The sequence below is a fragment of the Nicotiana sylvestris genome, chromosome 8 (genome assembly GCF_000393655.2).
Source record: "Nicotiana sylvestris chromosome 8, ASM39365v2, whole genome shotgun sequence".
In the NCBI taxonomy this organism is placed as follows: Eukaryota; Viridiplantae; Streptophyta; class Magnoliopsida; order Solanales; family Solanaceae; genus Nicotiana; species Nicotiana sylvestris.
In genome coordinates this window covers 212,477,472-212,489,426 of record NC_091064.1, presented here as the reverse complement: position 1 = coordinate 212,489,426, position 11,955 = coordinate 212,477,472, and positions in this window count along the sequence as shown.

Here is an 11,955-nt window from a genome sequence, read left to right as displayed (position 1 = left end):
AAATATTGGTTCACAAATGATAGTGGATTGAGCTATGAACCGGCTAATGTAGTTAAGTCTTCCCAAGAAACTCATAATCTCTTTCTTGTTCTTCGGTGGTGGCAATTCTTGGATGACTTTGACCTTCGACGGATCCAATTCTATTACTCGATGACTCACAATGAACCCAAGTAGTTTTCCGATAGGAACCCCAAATGCACACTTGGCGGGATTCAGCTCTCTTGGATTTGATGATGACGTCATTTACATACACCTCGATCTCTTTATGTATCATGTCATGGAAAATAGTAGTCATGGCCCTCATGTAGGTGTCCCCATCATTCTTTAACCCAAACGGCATCATCTTGTAACAATACATCCCCCACGGCGTAATGAAAGCCGTTTTATCTACGTCTTCTTCATCCATCCATATCTGATGATACCCAACAAAACAATCAACGAACGACTGTAGTTCATGCTTGGCGCAGTTGTCAATTAGAATGTGTATGTTCAGCAAGGGGAAGTCGTCTTTCGGACTAGCCCGATTGAGATCCGGTAGTCGACACAGACTCTAACCTTTCCGTCCTTCTTCGACACTGGCACAATATTGGCTAACCATGTTGGATACTCTACTACCCTGAGAACCTTGGCTTTGACTTGCTTGGTGACTTATTCCTTGATTTTCAAACTCATGTGTGGTTTGAACTTCCTGAGCTTCTGTTTTACTGGTGGACATGTCAGATCGGTTGGCAGTTTGTGAGCTACAATAGATGTACTGAGACCAGTCATGTCATCATAAGACTAGGCGAATATGTCCTCATATTCCCTTAGAAATTCCGTGTACTCTTTCTCTTCTGATGGTGACAGATGAACATTGATGCACATTTCTTTGACATTTTCTGCATCTCCCAGGTTGACAATCTCAATTTCGTCCAGGTTAGACTTAGGTCTGTTCTCAAAAATCCTCAACCTCTTTAACAACCTCTTCTGGTATATTATCTTCTTCTGAGTCTATATCCTCTTGTTGCGTTGTCTCGTTGCATGTCACAATCGTCGGTTCATCAAGATAAGTAATAATAATGCTGTGTAAATAAAGTAAACGATAACAAGTAATAAGAGCAAGATTTATAAGAAACTGAAATGCTTTGATAAATTTCATAATTGTTTTGAACATTGGAGCTCTTATTTCAATATTAAAAATGCAGAAAGAAAGTCAACTAGCAAAAAATAAAGATAATGCATGGTGCTTTGTTCAGCCTTGCTACCCCGAAGCTTTCCGGGCCTCGGTGGTTCTGATGGACCAATTGTTGAGGCGTGCTCCTCGGCTTACCGCCTGTATGGAAGGGCCTTTGGATGTTGTGAAATAAGATGATGATGCCAGAGTGCACGAACTAACCTTTGGGGAGGGGAATAAAACAAAAATAAAAATAAAAACAAAGGTAGCAAGTTAGTGCGGGTTGTAAGAAAAAGAAGTTGCGATATTTAAACACATAGTGCGAGAATATAATTCGTGTCCTAATTTGGAAGCCTCGTTGTGCCCGAGGTAGGCCTAGTGACAAGTTGATTTGGAGAACTTATAATGCTAAATGCCTCATTTTATTGATAAAAATAAGACGAATCCCAAAACGACACTAAAAATAGCAGAAAATAAAATCTTACTAATGACCATTGGCCTTATTACATTTAAAGCAAAATGAAACGATCCTAACTACTTGGTCCTAGAAGGACCTTCCCCAAACTTGGCATCTTTAGCTCCGTTGAACAACTTCACCAGCTCACGCAGTCCCAGTAGCAAGTAGGCTCTAGCCAAGTGTCCTCCTTCGTTTTCCTCTGCATTCTGGCAGTTTCGATCCTCTAGATGAACTTCCTTTCTAGTTTCACTAAACCCCGCTCCAAATATCCTAGTCGCTTGTTGGCGCTGACAGCCATATCTTTCCATTCTTCAATCATCTTTTGATGGGCTTCCTGAATTCCCTGGTGCTCACTTTCACATTCTCGAATCCTCTTGCGCAATTGGTTGTACTTAACCTGTACTTCAGCCTTTTCATCGATGATTCTGTGATCTCGAACAAGCTCGGGTTGTCCTAACCCACTATGATCATCTTCCAACCAACTTAGATAGTATGGAGTATAACCATCATGGTACCTGTCTGGTTCTATGGAATCCTTTCCCAGGATGATTTTGCAGTGCCACATATGCTGAGCTTGACACTTGTATGGACTATCGTCATTTTGAAAGTTGGCCCTGAAGTGACTCATTTTGTCGACCCTTGGTATAACCTGCTTCCTTCCTGCCTGCCTCATGACTCGGAGAGGGAAATAAGGATAAGTTCCTCTCAGACCAATGAGTATAAGAAATGGTGCATCCCGAGATCGGACAATGAACTCTTTAGTAGGGAACCATTCGAACATCCATTACACTTGGTCCTCTTTCAGATTTCCGAACAACTCTACCCACCCTTTAGCATCTTCTGGTTGGGCAAACATGTTAGGCATATAGTTCATTTGCCTTGGTTGATGGAAGGCGATATGATCATCCCAGTCTCTGCGCAGAATTTCTTGCCGATATTCACCCTTTTGGAGGTGCTCCATGAGCCAGAGTTGGAGTAGTAAGCTACAACTCTCAAAGTGTTTGGCCCTTCGTTGACATTTTTTCAGGGCTCGGTATATCTCCGCAACGATCATAGGTACTATGCTAAAAGGCTGCCCACCAATTCGTTCCATTAAAGTCTTGGTGACCATGGCCAGTCTGGTATGGATCCTAGCCTTCTTCATAGGAAATACTATCATCCCCAAAAAGCAGAACATAGAGACGAAGACTCTTCTATGGATATGCCCTAATGATGTGAGGGAGAATTCATCTGGGTAAGTGCGGTAGGACTTACTGTGGCCGTACCTCTCGTACAGATAGTCGAAAGGAATATAGGAATCCTTCAAGCAGGTCAAGTCTATGTTTTTCTTTAGTCCCATAATTTTGAGAAATCCCCTACCCTTGCGATTTTCCGGCATAAGTAAACCCGGAGTCTCCCATGGAATACCATCTAATCCTCCTATTTTCTCGAGCAAAGGTGTCATTTCAAGGTCCCCGAAGCGGAACACTGATCTATCGCCATCCCAGAATAGAGTTGCAGCCTCTATGATTTTGTTGTCGGGTTGGATCTCCAAAAGAGAAGGCAAATTTCCCAAATATTTGCGGACGAGGGTATGATCACTGGAGTGAAGGTCTTCCCACCAACTTAGGAACCTTGGGTGAATGTTGGTTACCATGCCGAATTTGGGGACTTCGTGCCTCATTTTCTTCAAAATAAAGTGTTAGACCCTTACCCCCGCCAGACTCGACTATTTAAATATCAATAATAGGCATAAGCAGCATTTAGTTCTCCAAATAAATGCACAGACGTGGTAATGTCCGTTTAGGTTCCAAGGGAACCCAGTGGACTTTGGACAAGTCTATCTTAAAGAGTCATTATGCGGATAACATAACTGACTCGACTAGGTTTGACAGTGATGCATGCACAATTTAATAGAGTAAGGTTTCTATGGGGTATTAGACCGGTACCCTTGAGCGGACAACTGAAGAGGGAAAGACACAGAACCGTCGAATACACCGCTGATCGACTGGTTTTACCGCAAATATGCCTTTGCCAAATTTGGGGGTGATAATATTGGAAGGGCGCAACCACTCATTATAAGTGTTGCTGTGGTATTTTGTTTTGCACGAGTGGAATATGATGTTGAATATGCAATTACAAGAATGAAACAAGTTGTCACGTATTTGCACGTTCATAAAGTAATGATTATAATAATTGCTCATAATTACAACGACATTGAATAAAAGAAAACATTAAAGAAAAGAAACAAAGAGCCAAGTCAGTTTCATAGCAGAAAAGAGGTAAAGACATTAAATAAAGGCAATAAAGAAGTAGTGAAGTCACAAGTAACATGAGATGGTAAAAGCCTAAAGAAGTCCCCAGCAGAGTCGCCATGCTGTCGCGCCCCCTTTTTCTAAGGCGAAATCGAGTTCATGACATTTAGGAGGACAACTCGTTCCCTCTTAGGAATTGGGTTTTTTGGGTTGAAGAGTCACCACCTAATGATTAAAGTGCATTAGGACACTAGAGAAGAGTTCGAGTTGGAAAACCAGAGTTCAGGTAAGGGCTAGAAATTATCTCGAGGGGAAGGTGTTAGACACCCCCCAAGATCCACTAGTGTGGTTCCCGACCATGTTACATTTGTGACTTTAACTACAAGTAAGCAAATAAAGGTCTCAAATAGAAGGGGATTTACACATAATGTTTCAAGTGAATTGAAAGTTTGACAAAAATAAAGAAAGCAGAAATTTTAAAGAAATAGTTTGAGAATAAAATAGACAAATAAAGGAAAGGGGGTCCTAAGTTTACAAATAATATGGATCACATCAATGCAATACCCGGTAATCACTCCTCAAAAGAGGGGCTACACGTGGTATTAGCGCACCGATCATCATATCCATATCTACCCTTTCCCACCCCGTTAAGGTACTAAATGCGGAATAGTGTCGTTACTTATTGCATGCTATTACCCATCCCGATCCTATCAGTCCCGGAGGCATTTGAGACTACTAGTCCTAACGGGAGAGAGGTTGGGGCTTTTTAGAGTTTTAAAAGGACAAAATTCTAATACGATAAACAAAACACATAAGCAAGTAGGGGGAAACAAATAGCAGTTCAAGGGCTCAAACAGGCCTCCTCACTTAAAGGAACAAATTATTTAGCATGACTTCAAATACTGGTTATAGTCTGAATTAAATTTAAAGCGTTAGGACATGCTGCTTCATCACATATTTCTCAGATGAGGAGTCGGAATTAGGCCTTGTCTGGTTGCAGTTTATTAAAACTGACACAGTTAAACAATTACCTACTGCTTGCCTAGGAGGAAGTATACTGATTTTAAAGAAGGGTTACTGATTTTAGAACCAATTAAATTCTGTAGATATTAAAAAAACATTACTACTGATTTTAGACTTATAGATAAAATAGACGAATCAGATTCAGACGGCTGCTCCTATAGGCATGATTTCTAAGAGTTATTGATTTTAAAACGATTATGTAAGTATAGGAGCCCTATAGGCATGGTATCTAGAATGAAGTTGATTATTATTAAACCTATAATTGTTTGCCTAACGACAGATGAATATGCAGAGATGCAGAAACAAAACTATAGTCATGATTATATGCAGAAATTATAGGCTCAAACTCATGTCAGGTTTGACTTCCTGAGCTTCTGTTTTACTGGTGGACATGTCAGATAGTTGACAGTTTGTGAGTTACAATAGATGTACTAAGACCAGTCATGTCATCATAAGACCAGGCGAATATGTCCTCATATTCCCTTAGAAATTCCGTGTACTCTTTCTTTTCTGATGGTGACAGATGAACGTTGATCCGTGTTTCTTTGACATTTTCTGCATCTCCCAAGTTGACAATCTCAGTTTCGTCCAGGTTAGACTTAGGTCTGTTCTCAAAATCCTCAACCTCTTTAACAACCTCTTCTGGTATATCATCTTCTTCTGAGTCTATATCTGTTTGTTGCGTTGTCTCGTTGCATGTCACAATCGTCGGTTTATCAAGATAAGTAATAGTAATGTTGTATAAATAAAGTAAACGATAAAAAGTAATAAGAGTAAGATTTATAAGAAACTGAAATGCATTGGTAACTTTCATAATTGTTTTGAACATTGGAGCTCTTATTTCAATATTAAAAATGCGGAGAGAAAGTCAATTAGCGAAAAATAAAGATAATGCATGGTGCTTTGTTCAGCCTTGCTACTCCGAAGCTTTCCGGGCCCTGGTGGTTCTGATAGACCAATTGTTGAGGCGTGCTCCTCGGCTCACAGCTTGTATAGAAGGGCTTTCCTCCTCCTCGAAAATGACACAACAGTCCATATTATCATTTTCCAAAAACAAATTCCTCATTGCCGCCAGTTCTTCCTTTTCTCCCAACCCATATATGATATTGGCTGGCTGGAAAGTCTGCTCCAGGCAAGGTATCAGATGCTTAAGTGGGTAGTAGGGACTGTGCCATGGTGGCGACCAGTGGTAGAATTCCTCCCAAGTGTATTTATATCCCAAACCGAAAGTGGTACCGTGTTTCTTCAACTTGATAGGCTTAGAGATTTCTTGGAGATTCTTGCCAAGTCCCTTGCCAGGTTCGTATCCACACCAATTCAGTATACTTTCAATTTTGCTATCCCACCATTTGTCCTTGTCCATGGCGTTGACTCGCTCAACGTGATGGTAGGTTTCTCCGCCTATCTTCCTTCTACCATCGCCGTGAATAATTACCTCTTGGTGATTCCACTCGAATTTTACTGCTTGATGTAGGGTTGATGCTACAGCCCCAACGGCATGGATCATAAGTCATCCCAATAGCGAGTTGTAAGATGCTGGGACGTCTATTATTGAAAATCAACGTCGAACCAAGTCAGTCCCATTTGCAGACACAAACTGATTTCCCCAATAGTGGACCTTTGGGATCCATCAAAAGCTTTGACATTAATGGCTCCATCCTTGATCTCATGCAGACTCTTTCCTAATGTTCTAAGAGTCACCAATGGACAAATATTGAGGCTGGACCCTCCGTCAATCAGGATTCTGGTGATGAAATGATCTTCGCACTGCACAGTGATGTGCAAGGCCTTGTTGTGGCTTAGCCCTTCAGGTGGAAGCTCATCTTCGTGGAAAGTGATTTTGTGACTCTCCAATACTTGCCCCACCATGTTTGCCATTTCTCCTCCAGTTATGTTGCTGGGTACATATGCCTCGCTCAGCACCTTCAACAAGGCATTCTTATGTGCGTCAGAGCTTTGTAGTAGAGCCAAGATAGGGATCTGGGCTGGCGTTTTGTTCAGTTGATCAATGACCGAATACTCTTTGGCTTGTATCTTCCTCCAGAGATCATCAAGCCTAGGTTCAGTGATGGTTGATCGTCCAGAGGCCTGCTTACTGGACTCGGCTAGATGTTCTGGGGTATAAACCTTGCCGGTTCTTGTCATATCCTATGCTGCAATTACTTCTCCAGATTTGGTTTTCCCTTTCCTTCTTGCCTCGGCGGTGTAATTCATTGGTATGGCCTTCGTATGGAATGATGTTATGGCTGTCATGGCCACCGGAATGGGCACCTTTGCCTTAGATGGTAACACAACCACTTCGAATGGTATAGGTGTCTTTGGAGACCCAAACTCGACCTCAATAGGTCCTGGCGTCTTTGCAGAAGAAAGTGCTTTGAACTCAAGTGGTATGGACATGTCTACTTCAGCATTTTCAAAAGGCTGGATTTGGACCACAATCGGATTAAGTGTGACCGTTGGTTCCTTTGGCTCGTCACCTTCAGTGATCAATCCGATCGACCCTTTGGGGTCCCAATATTCCTCTATCTTAATCATGTGAACACTCCATCCTTGTGGACATGCAGAGGGTTGTTGCAGACATTCGGAACTGGCTCCTTTGCTACGATGATCTTGTTGTCAATCAAAGCTTGGATCTTATCCTTCAGAGAGCGGCACTCATCAATGGTATGCTCCTTCATGCCGAAATGGTATGCACAGATTTTGTTTGGGTTGACCCATTAGGAGGGTTTTCGGGGTTTACGGAAGGGATGGGGGTGATGTAACCAGTAGCTTTGAGCCTTTCATACAGCTGGTCGATAGGTTCGGTAATGGCGGTATACTGTTTGGGGGGTCTGTGGTCGAAGTTTGGTCGGGGTCTAGGAAAGTTTTGGTGGGTGGGAGGTGATTGACAATGAGAGGGTTGAGTATAGTAGGTCTGATAGACATGTGCGGGTTGAGAATATCTGGGTGAAGTAGGATGATATGTGGGAGGTGGATGTGATTGGTAAGTAGGTGGTGGAGTTTGGTAAGGGGGCGAGGGTGCTTGGTAATTTGGGGTAGGTCGATATATGAGTGGAGGTATTGGGTAGGTGTGGTATTCAATTGGGGATTTTGTTCTTTATGCAACCATCACGGCGCTCACGTCCCTTTTCTTGGACATACCACCAGACTGTAGAGCCTTGTTGGTGGCCTGCAAAGCTTCAAAGTTAGTGACCATACCACTTTTGATACCTTCCTCGATCCTTTCCCCTAGCTTGATGATGTCGGAAAATTTCTGGCTTTCAATCAGCATTAACCTTTCATTGTACTGTGGGTCTTGAGCTCGGACGAAAAACCTGTTCATTTGTTCTTATTCTAAAGACGGTCTGACCTTAGCAGCTTCTAATCTCCAACGAGTAGCATACTCACGGAATGTCTCCGTGGGTTTCTTCTTTAAGTTCTGGATGTAGAACATATCTGGTGCATTTTCCGCGTTGAACCTGAAGCTGTCCATGAAATTGGATGCCATATTTACCCAATTTGACCATTTCTTAGGGTCTTGGTTGATGTACCAAGACAAAGCATCTCCCTTCAGACTCCTCATGAAGAGTTTCATGCGAATCTTTTCGTCCCTCCCTACTCTGACCAACTTGTTGCACTATGTCCTCAGATGAACTCTCGGATCCTCGGTACCATCAAATATTTCGAACTTAGGAGGTTTGTATCCCTCGGGCAGTTCGACATCTGGTTGTATGCAAAGGTCCTTGTAATTCAGTCCCTCAATCCCCTTGCTTCATTCGACACCCTGAACTTGGCTAGTTAACTTCTTGAGTTCCGCAGCCAGATTCCTGATAAGAGAGTCTTTGTTATCAGACTCAGGTGTGCTTGAAATAGGTTGAGTATAGTGTGGTGTGGTTTCCATGTAGATGGGGGTGTTGTGGGGATGATCATTTGTGGAGTTTAGTGGTTCAGGAATGAGTAGTGGGGTGTTGTCTGAAGTGTGGCAAGTGTTGCAGTGGTGATGGGGAGCGGGTTAATTTTGTGGTTTCGGGATGCTTTGTAGAGGTATAGGGTTTTGAGTGTTGGCAAAGTTGACATTTGGGGTAGTGAGGGAAAATGCCAAATTCGGCAAGTTCCGAACTTGGTCCAGTTCTTCGTAAAACTTCAATAACTTCTGTTCGAGTTGGGAGGCACTTTCCTTAGAAACCTGAATACCCTGAGGAACCTCTACCCTTTCAACTGAGTTCTCCTTTCTGATATTGCTCAAATCTTCCGTCTTTCCCTTGTTCTTGTTTCTGATAGGACTCAGAGGAGGAGGAGGTGGACGGCCCTTGGATCTTGTGGAGTAAGATGACGATGCCAGAGTGCACGAACTAACCTTTGGGAAGGGGAATAAACAAAAGGTAAAAACAAAAAATGTAGCAAGTTTGTGCGGATTGTGAGAAGAAAACGTTGCAATATTTAAACACATAGTGCAAAAATATAAATCGTTTCCTAATTTGGGAGCCTCGTTGTGCCCGAGGTAGGCCTAGCGACAAGTTGATTTGGAGAACTTATAATGCTAAATGCCTCATTTTATTGATAAAAAATAAGGCGAATCCCAAAATGACACTAATATCTGAAAATAAAATGTTACTAATGGGCGTTGGCCTTATTACATTTTTAAAGCAAAAGAAAAGACTCCTAACTACTTGGTCCCAGAAGGACCTTCCTCAAACTTGGCATCTTTAGCTCCATCGAATAGCTTCACCAGCTCACGCAATCCCAGCAGCAAATAGGCTCTAGCCAAGTGTCCTCCTTTGTTTCCCTCAGCGTTCTGGAAGTTTTCAATCCTCTGGATGAACTTCCTCTCTAACTCTACTAAACCCCGTTCCAAATACCCTAGTTTCTTGTTGGCGCTGACAGCCATATCCTTCCATTATTCAATCAACTTTTAATGGGCTTCTTGAATCTCCCGATGCTCACTTTCGCATTCCCGAATCCTCTTGCGCAATTTGGTTGTTCTTGACCTGCGCTTCAGCCTTTTCATAGATGATCCTGTGACCTCGAACAAACCCAGATTGGCCCAAACCATTGTGATTGTCCTCCAGCCATCCTGAATAGTATAGGGTGCAGCCAGCATGGTATCTGTCTGGCTCGATAGTATCTCTTCCCATGATGATCTTGCATTGCCACATATGTTGAGCTTGACACTTATAAGGACTGTCATCAGCTTGGAAGTCAGCCCGGAAGTGACTCATCTTGTCGACCCTTGGTATAACCTGCTTCCTACCAGCCTGTCTCATGACCCGGAGGGGGACATAAAGGTAGGTTCGTCTTAAACTGATCAGTATCAGAAACGGTGCGTACCTGGATCAGAAGATGAACTCGTTAGTAGGGAACCATTCGAACATCCATTGTATTTGATCCTCAGTCAGATTTTCAAACAGCTCCACCCATCCTTTGGCATCTTCTGGCTGAGCAAACATGTCGGGCATGTAGTTCATTCGCCTTGGTTGATGGAAGGATATATGATCGATATTCACCCCTTTGGAGATGCTCCATGAGCTAGAGCTGGAGTAGCAAGTTGTAGCCTTCGAAGTGTGGGGCTCCTTGTTGATACTTTTCCAAGGCTCGGTACATTTCTGCAACGATCATGGGCACTATGCTGAAGGGTTGCCCACCAATTCCCTCCATTAAGGTTTTAGTGACCATAGCTAGCCTGGTGTGAATCCTTGCTTTCTTCATAGGAAACACTATCATCCCCAAGAAGCAGAACATAAAGATAAAGACCCTTTTGTGGATATGCCCCAATGAGGTGAGGGAAAATTCATTTGGGTAAGTACGGTAGGACTTACTATGGCTGTACCTTTCGTACAGATAGTCGAAAGGAATGTAGGAATCCTTCAAACAGGTCAAGTCAGTATTTTTCTTTACTCCCATCATTTTTAGAAAACCCCTACCCTTGCGATTTTTCGACATAAGGAAACCCAGAGTCTCCCACGGAATACCAGCTAATCCTCCTATTTCCTCGAGCAGAGGTGTCATCTCAATCTCCCCGAAGCGAAGCACAGACCTATCACAGTCCCAGAATAGAGTAGCAGCTTCTATAATTTTTTTGTTGGGTTGGACTCCTAGGTATTTCCGGACAAGAGCCTGACCACTGGAGTGAAAATCCTGCCACCAGCTTAGCAACCTTGGGTGGATGTTGGTGACCATGCCAAATCTGGGGACTTCGTGCCTCATTTCTGCAAACCAAAGTGTTAGACCCTTTCCCCGCCGGACTCGACTATTTAAACCAATAATTAGCATAAGAAACATTTAGTTCTCCAAATAAATGCATAGAATATGGTAACGTCCGTTTGGGTTCCCAGGAAACCCAGTGGACTTTGGACAAGGCTATCTTAAAGAACCATTATGTGGACAACATAACTAACTCGGCTAGGTTTTGACAGTGATGCATGCACAATTGAACAGAGTAGGGTTTTTATAAGGTATTAGACTGGTACCCTTGAGCAGACAACTCAAGAGGGAAAGGCACGGAACCATCGACTACACCGCTGATCGACTTGTTTTATCGCAAATACGCCTTTGCCAAATTTAGGGGGTAATGATATCAGAAGGGCGCAACCACTCATTATAAGCGTTGCTATGGTATTTTGTTTGGCACGAGTGGAATATAATGTTGAATATGAAGTTACAAGTTGTCATGTATTTGCACGTTCATAAAGTAATGATTACAATAATTGCTCATTATTACAACAGTATTGAAGGAAAGCAGTAAAAGAAAGCATTAAAGAAAAGAAACAAGGAGCCAAGTCAGTCTCATAATAGAAGAGAAATAAAGACATTAAATAAAGGCAATAAAGAAGCAGTAAAGTCACAAATAACATGAAATGGTAAAAGCCTAAAAGAAATATCCCCAGCAGAGTCACCACGCTGTCGCGCCCCCTTTTTTCTCGCGAAATCGGGCTTGTGACATTTGGGAGGACAACTTGTTCCCTTTTGGGAATTGGGTTTTAGAACTTGAAGAGTCTCTACCTAATGATTAATTGTATTAGGACACTAAGAAGGGTTTGAGTTTGAAGAACCAGAGTTTGGGTAAGGGCTAAAAATTATCTCGAGGGGAAGGTGTTAGGCACCCCTCAAGA